This window comes from Mesocricetus auratus, unplaced genomic scaffold (genome assembly GCF_017639785.1).
Source record: "Mesocricetus auratus isolate SY011 unplaced genomic scaffold, BCM_Maur_2.0 Super-Scaffold_100006, whole genome shotgun sequence".
Classification (NCBI taxonomy): Eukaryota; Metazoa; Chordata; class Mammalia; order Rodentia; family Cricetidae; genus Mesocricetus; species Mesocricetus auratus.
In genome coordinates this window covers 88,663,963-88,672,308 of record NW_024429190.1, presented here as the reverse complement: position 1 = coordinate 88,672,308, position 8,346 = coordinate 88,663,963, and the positions used below count along the sequence as shown (strand labels likewise).

General features: G+C 40.9%; 1 pseudogene; it reads right to left on the bottom strand.

Moving 5' to 3' along the window:
• Positions 1–2,250: 2,250 nt before the first annotated feature.
• Positions 2,251–8,072, bottom strand: LOC101836641 (annotated as a pseudogene).
• Positions 8,073–8,346: the final 274 nt, after the last annotated feature.

Sequence of the window (8,346 nt, the reverse complement as noted above, 5' to 3'; positions counted from 1 at the left end):
TCTCCTCTACCTGCTATAACCACTTGTCTCCCCTTTCTACTAGGTATGTGTCACTACAGAGCTCCTTGTTTTGTCCACTTTTACTACAAAAGCCACGCCAGTGTTCCAGGAAGCTTCCTTTTGCCCTACCAGGACCCCATCATCATGTGGAAAGAGACACCTCTCCTCTGTGCTTTGGGACATTTCTGATAAGCCTCACGTCCACTTGGGGACACCCCAGATTGAAATTCTTGTTACCACAACTCTTACTCCTCTTCTCCCTCATGGGTCCTCTTGGCTCCTTATGGAATTTCCTCAGCTCCACCTAGCAGCTACTTCCCTAAAGGAGCTGCCTGCTAGGTCCCACAGCTTCTCTCTGTCCTTGTGGCTTCTACGATATTGGAACCCTCCTTTGGGTGGAGCTACTGTTTGTTCCTCCTTGCCATTTCCTGTCTCTTATCTGCCAGAGTTCTTTTTGTGACCCTTGAACTAATTCCTTTCTCAGACTCAGATTTTCTTAAAGCCTTGCTGTTTTCCTGAAAATGGCTTGACATCAGTATACCTTGCTGGCCAAAGATAGCACACTTGGGTTTCAAATTCTCACAGATCATAACAACATCTGACACCTCACAAGCAAATGATCCCAAATTCTCTTCTCTCTAAGGTTTTACAATTTTTCCACTCTTATATCTTTATAATTTCTCTGTGCTATGCTCTCAAGAAAACTTTTAAGACTATTGTGTAAACTCTCTCGGGATTGATTTGTAAATTCATTGGATATGGTTAGAGAATTTGTAAAATCTAACAAAATTTGGTTTCAAACTTATTTATTTTTTTACAAAGCAAGGAAACATTTATTTACTACACTCACACAATAATGATTAAGCATCCTGATGTTTGCCCAGGTAGCTTAAAATAGCAAATATTCAGTTTCCACAGAAGAACTATCTTCATTTTTTAAGCCAAGTCAAAGAATAGTAGGGAAAACTCATTATTCACTGAGCATGGCACTCAGGCACCACTCTCGGGATCTGGGACAAAACACAAACTGCAACCCAAAAATCTGTTTCTACTTGGCTTCACTGATTTACCACTTAAGGACCTTAACACAGGCTAAGGTTCTAACTAACAGCTTATCTGAGACAAATTGAACTCTAAGATCATATGACTTGACAAAAATTGTACAAATGTTTGTTAAGAACTTACCATTCTGTCAGTCATTTTAGAGTCATGAAATATGCATAGCAATATATTTATAACCAGAAACTACACTAATTAGACACATCATTTGGTTTGTTAAGTTCTACCTGAAAACATGCCATTTTAAGTAAAATCCTAAGAACAAAATCTTCCATGTTTTAACAATCAAGTGCTACTGAACAGCACAGATTCCTTTCACAAGTGCAGGCCAGCAACAAGGCAAACCTCAGTATATGTCATACGTCAGACAGACAGGTCCCCAAGTTCTTCTGAAGAATGCCAAGGAGTTGCCAGAGAGGTTACACAGTGGCCTTGATCTTTATTTTTCTTTACCTGGAATTCTACAAATTCCAAAATTGATCAATTGATTTATCTTGTTTAGTAAACAACACCAGTCATGCCCACTGATACAAATCAAACCTGACTTTCTCAGTTCTCAAGCTTATTATGAAAACACTGTGGTGACTTGTGCAGTAACATCGTCTTACAGGAGGGAAACAGTTCTGTTCAAAACAGCTCACCAGGTTTTCTGACAATAACAAAGAACAATGTGGGGCTGAGATTTGAGAAGGGAATAAACTGAATGCAGACAAATCATACAATTAAATTAAATGGTATCCCTGAAAAGAAACAGAGCAAGAGGGGAGGCCTTGGTACTTAGTTAAAAACATTCATTAAGCTCCAATGATTGTTGGCTCTGCTCATCTACAGTCATGCTGAGTAAGCTACAGCTAGGTGGAAGTCAACCAGACTCACAGGTGTTAATGTTTACATCCTATCTCTGCAGTCTCTCAAGAAAGCAAAAGTAACTATAAATAGTGCTATGACAGAAACTGGATTCGTGACCAACCATGTTGCGTCAGCATGCAACGAACTGTTTCATTCTAAAGTGGACATGGCTGTTGATGACAAGAGGCTTTGTATGTTTATATGGCACATCTTTTGGTCCGTGTGAAAACAAGTTTTTTGAATGGTAAATATGATCTGACACTTCGGAGTTACTGTTGCTCTTCCCATTTCCATCAGGTCAATATACAGTTCATGGCAATACTGTACAAGCTTAAATTTTCATTACAGGAAGTAGTCTGGGGTACCACAAGTGACGTGTGTGACTTGCCTCTATGAGGTGCTGGATCAAACTGCAAGAAAGAACACTTAAGAGTATCGTCAAAGTCCATGATTGCAGCTTAGTTACCACAACGATAGCAATAATTTGGAGCACTGAAAATTGTTATTACATTCCCATCATGGCACCAGTTATATCCCTCCATCAACATCTGGTGAGCTCTGGACACCAACACGAGGCCATTGGCATGATTAACTATCTCAGAAATATCTTGGCCAAAGGTATACCCAGCTCCTCGAGGAGATATCCCCCATTCACCACGGTCACCTGGATCTGACCACAGCAAGTCACACATTGGGCCCTCAAGAGCAACTTCTTGTAGGCGATCAAGCACTCAGATGTGATCCAGTGTGTCTGTGGATGGCAACAGACTACCATGTAGACAGAAGATCTGCCCATCCACCAAGGCAGTGAGAGAAAGATAGACCAAAAGGTCTGTGAAGTATTCCCAACCATTTGCATTTCCATATTTTCTTAAACACTCATCGTAGAAACCATAAACTTGTATGATTTGTCCGCTCTCATGGTTCCCTTGGAGTACAGTGATACGTTCACCGTAAGGAACCTTAAGAGCTACAAAGCTACAAGCAGTGTAACTGTTTCAACTGAGTAATATCCTCTGTCCACATTGTCTCCCATAAACAAGTAATTTATATTTGGGATTTACCACCAATTCTAAATAGTTCCATGAGGTCATGAAATTGCCCATGAACATCTCCACACACAGTGACTGGACATCAAACCTCTTGCACGTTGGATTCTTTTATCAGGATTTCTTTAGCCTTCTCACAGAGGCTCTTGACCTGGGACCCGGAGAACTGCTTGCACTCGTTCAGTTACTGGTAAACAACTTCTCCTCCATGAAGATGCCCGCCCTAAATGGCTGGGCTCAGCACTGCTCCCATGCTGTCACCTGCACCTGGGTTACAGAACTCTCCCCAGGGTGCTTCCTGCAGCCCCTGGTGGCTGCTAGGAGCTGGTGCAGGCATGCCGGCTCGTTCAGCAATGCTGGGCCTCCTCCTCCTCCTGGCTTCAAACTTATAACAAAAGGCTTATAGTTAAAACCAATACAAATGAATTTCCATTTGCTACAAGATCTTATATATGTGATTCAACTCTTATCTAGAATGTATTGTAAAGTAGCTAGCTTAGATTCAACTCTTGTTTAGAAAAACATGTTTTAAATAGAAATCATGTGACTCCCTTCCATTTTGGCTGATGACCTTCAAGATGTAAGCAGCCACATGGCTGGCAACCATCTTGACTAAGGTTAAAAGGTCCATGCCATGTCACTTCACCCTCTCAAGATGACCCCGTGACAAAAATCTGCAGCTGTAACACTTCATAGCCCTAATGAGCTCTCTGTTTTTATGTGTTTTTAGACTACAGAAGCAACAAGAAGCCTCAAATAGGTTAGATTAGTATGGACATTTGTGTGAGGATATACATTTTAGGTTATATTGGATAAACATGCTATATATGTAATTCAACTCTGGTTTACAATATACTCTATATGGTGATAAACTTTTAAGGTTAACAAAAGCTGATTTAAGATGTATAATTGCTTATGTCATTGCTAAATGTTTAACACCAACCAGCTAGAAAATTTAGAGAAGCAACATGTTTGATAAATAAGGCGTTTATGATGAATAAGATTTGTTTTATAAATAAGGTATATTTGACAATCAAAATTTGTAAATTCCTAAGGTCTAGTCAGATTTGCAGTAATATTTGTTTAGCATTGTCTTTGCTCACTTTAAACTTTAGCTATTTGTATAAACTCAGTATTCTATAATGGTGTGTCCTGCCATGCCCCCTCCCAAAAAATTCCTTTTCCTGAAAAGGGTAAACTAAACTCAAAGGCTTCATATGACACGCTATGGAAAAGACTTACAGGCCTCTGACACAAAGAAACTCCAGATCCCCTGGCCTCTCAGAGCCTAGGGCCAAAACTGAACACAAAGAAATTCCAGACCTACCCCCAGCCTCCTAGATACTTGGTTCCTGGGAACTGTTTGGCCACAAAAGCAACTCCAGGGAAGATCAAAACCTCCCCTGTAGTCTCCAGGATATAGTTCTGAAAACTACTAGTATCTATGAACAACAGGCCACCTGCAAGTAACAAGACAATGCCACAGAAACCACAGAATGTTCCCTCTCAACACTGACCAATGAAAATAATTGGTACACAGGTATTTCATGACAAAATATGACTTTGAGAAATGCTCCTAATTGTTCCCAAATGTCAATTAACCAGAAACCAACCTGTACCTACTGATGTAATCCTGTAACTTTTGTCTTTAAAACCTAGTAGTAGACAAGGAACTTTACTCCCTCTGGAGGCTGCTGCATCAGCTTGCTAGATGGGGTCCCTGTTATGGTTGGATGAACACTAAAAATTTGCTTTTGCATTGTGGTGGGTCTGTCTTCCTGGTGGTCTCTGGGGATCTTTGCAACTTGGGCACAGTATTCCAAAGGTCAGGAATTTAGACAAAGACCCCATTTCAACAGGGGAATATTAAAGGAATTTTCCCTTGCTAAAAGGAAATCAGTCATTCTCCTTATCTCTGACAAAAAGAAAGTGCAGTCTTTTCATTAACAAATGACTGTGGTGCCTATTAATTTCTCAAGATCAGTGCTAGCCTCTTGTTCTCTCTAGGCTCACAAGCCCCCTCTCTCCCACTTCATTTAACCCTAAAAATCTTTCCCCTGTTGCTTCTCCTTGCTTTCTCAGCAGACAGCCTTGACAGTTTGAAATTAACTTTTTCCATCCCCACCCTCAGATTGGCTGTTTTGGTAACTTTATTGGGCCCATTTTCATCCTGGTACACTATAAAAGATCAGTAAAATTGCCAATATCCCTATGGGATATACTTATGATTAAAAAATTTTCTTCAAAAATTGTTATTTTTTTCAAGGCTAAACCTAACAGGAATGTAATGTAAAGTCCTGGTTTTATGAAAGCTACTTGAAGGGAGCATACCTTCACCCATCTCCCTGCCGTGGCAGCCATGACAGGTTGCAGAAAAGACACAGCAAGATGTAGGCCTCTGACTCAGCAACATGTGCTGATCACCCGCTACCCTTACCTCCCTCCCCACTCCCCCACATATATACATACACACACACACACACACACACACAAGCTCACACACCTTGCCCCAACTTTCCCTAATCACTAGAAATCCAGATACTCTCCAAGTGGCAAGGAACCAATCAGAAGTTAGCTGGCAGACTCTGGGCGTGCTTTACTGATAACAATGGAATGAAGAAAGTAGCAACCTTCCTGAAACTGCAGTTGACCAATCAACACAGGACAGGTTGCCCAATCCCAGAGTTGCACCAATCCTGAGACTGTTGCTATGCAACTAGCATAACCCCAGACTCTCCCCTTGCTCTACCCCAATATATTCCCTGCCCCACTGCTCAAGGTCCTCCTGCTTCACCTGCTGTGTTGGATTGACGGTGAAACCCGAAGTTAACTCAAAATTAGAGACTCTGCATTTGCATCAGATGGGATCTCTTGGTAATTTGGGGATTCAGAGTTTGAGCACAATACTACTAACGTATTGCAAACTGTTAATGATACCTAAGAAGCTGGGCAGTGGTGGCACACACCTTTAATCCCAGCACTCGGGAGGCAGAGGCAGGCAGATCTCTGTGAGTTCGAGGCCAGCCTGGTCTACAGAGCAGCCTCCAAAACAATACAGACAAAACCAGTCTCGAAAAACCAAAAAAAAAAAATAAAAATAAAAATAAAAAGGATACCTAAGAAATATAAGTTAATAGATAATCACCTTTTAAGTGACCAAATTCTTTAATGTGTTCAAACTATCCTTGTAGCCATGCTAAGTATAAGTGTAACTAATTATAAGAATAATTCTTACTTAGCCTACTGTACGTGTTTTCGACTTAAACCTAAACAAGTAACTAGAAGCGGGCAAAGTCTGTCTATTCAGATACACCTAGTAGATAGACAGACGGTCCTCAAACAATTCGGAGATCTACAGAACACGGTATTTAAAATTTTTAAGCTTCCTATAACAGACAGAACTGTCCTCTCCTAAAGGGAACTCTTAAGGTTTCCAAAGAAGACAGATGGAGCATGGCAGATACACTGGCAAAAACTGCACCATGCCTCACCTGCTGCCAGGGATCTGCCTCACACAGTGCACACTTTTGTGTTGGTTGCCCCACTTTGCCTGGTCCAAGTAAGGTCAGTTCCCCAAGTTACTCCTCTACAGAAAAATCTCAGACCTGGGTCTGGCAGCCAAAGGCCCATGCTGTTCTGTATGAGAGCTGAAGATTAAACGCTGTCCTGTATGACAACTGAAGACCCACAACTACTGCCCCCAACAAAACTATCCTATCTAGGTAATGTGTCTCTGCCGTTTTGATTGATACATAGACCATTTATATTTTATTTCTAATTATAATTCATCCTTCCCAGATCTCTGAGGATATTGACTGACTATAGCTTTAACATCAGCAAACACCAGCTCCTTTCCCAAGGCTGGAGCTGCCTTCTCCATGTGTGAAAATCAGGCCTCTTGCCTCACTTACCTAGAGTTACCACCAGGTCTAGACATAGTTTACCTTGGAGAGAGAGAGAGAGAGAGAGAGAGAGAGAGAGAGAGAGAGAGAGAGAGAGATTGATTCACCAAACAGATTTTTTTTTACTATTCCTTTATATAAGGAACTCACTTTACAATTACTGGCCTCAATAATCAACCACCTGTGTTTCATGGTGAATAACTGGATAGAAGAATGTGTGACGTTTATGCAAAGTCCGAGTATCAAAGGCTTAAGGTGCAAGGATATAAGAAAATGTTTTAAGATCTAAGTCGTTTTAAGGTATAAATGCAAGTTTATGTAAGTTCTGAGGAAGGGCAGTTTAAATTGTGATTTTAAAAAGTGATTTAAGGTATATAAAAAGAATGAACAATGTTCAAGAATTCTTTCCCTTGCTATGCTACTGTTTCTTTAAAGACTGCAGAAGTTCAGTCTTAACATTTATCAATGGAGTTCTGAAACTATTAATCTAGTTCTTATAAATCAGTACTACTATTACCATAGTCTCAAACTCAAGATTTTAAATCCCCTTAGGTTTTTTTCTAAGTATAGACTTAAAAGTGCTTCTCACTGTGCTAATCTGTATGGACCAGTCTTCTGGACAGAGCAAAGAGTGGTCAACCTTTTAACCAAAACCAAAATCATTTCCCAAGCTTTTACTATGACTCAAAGGCATGAGTCTACTGCCTTTTCTACAATGCGGATTTCAGCACAGATGACAAACAGCAGTAATGCTAACATATCTAAAATTTATCTCTTCTTGTAAACTTAATAAGAAACTCTTGTAAGCCTCAGGGAATCCACTTGGATCCATCTCTCACAGGTCAAATGGACTCCAGATAAGTACTGTCAATCAATATCCTATTTCCCCACCTGCCTGTTCCTGAGGCTGGAATGTCTTCCCCTTTCCCTGGTTTTGGAACTCCCCTCCCCCAGCTGCCAGGTCCATGGGCCTAAAAGCATCAAATACACACCTAAAAAAATTTCCCCCTAAACTCCTTATGTGCGTCTTCTGCTCTTAATATATGGAGACGGCAAACTGCTCCAACTGCAGACTCCAAGTCCCTGGCCCCACATAGATGGTCCTACAGAGGTTGGACAATGACTAAAACAGCCTGGTCTCCCTGGACTTAGACAACATTCCAGTGTCAACAGAAAGCAGTCATAACTGATTACATTGTACCTTATCATTCATATATTATCAACAAAGGCTAGGATGTTAAGTTTTAAACCTGGAACAAGCAACTGATCTGATTATTTAACATCAAAGCTGGACCTGGCCACCAGGTTCTCTCAGCATTCCTCAGTCACCACCTGTTATAGGGTATGTCTTGCATACCCCACCCTCTATCCTGAACTCTGTAGCCCAGGAGCTAGGCTGTCTTTGTCCAAGAGGTTCTTTCCCATATATACAGACATTTTGGTCACCTTCTCCTTTCTTTTTTGGACCTTTGGCCTCCTGGTTGCTC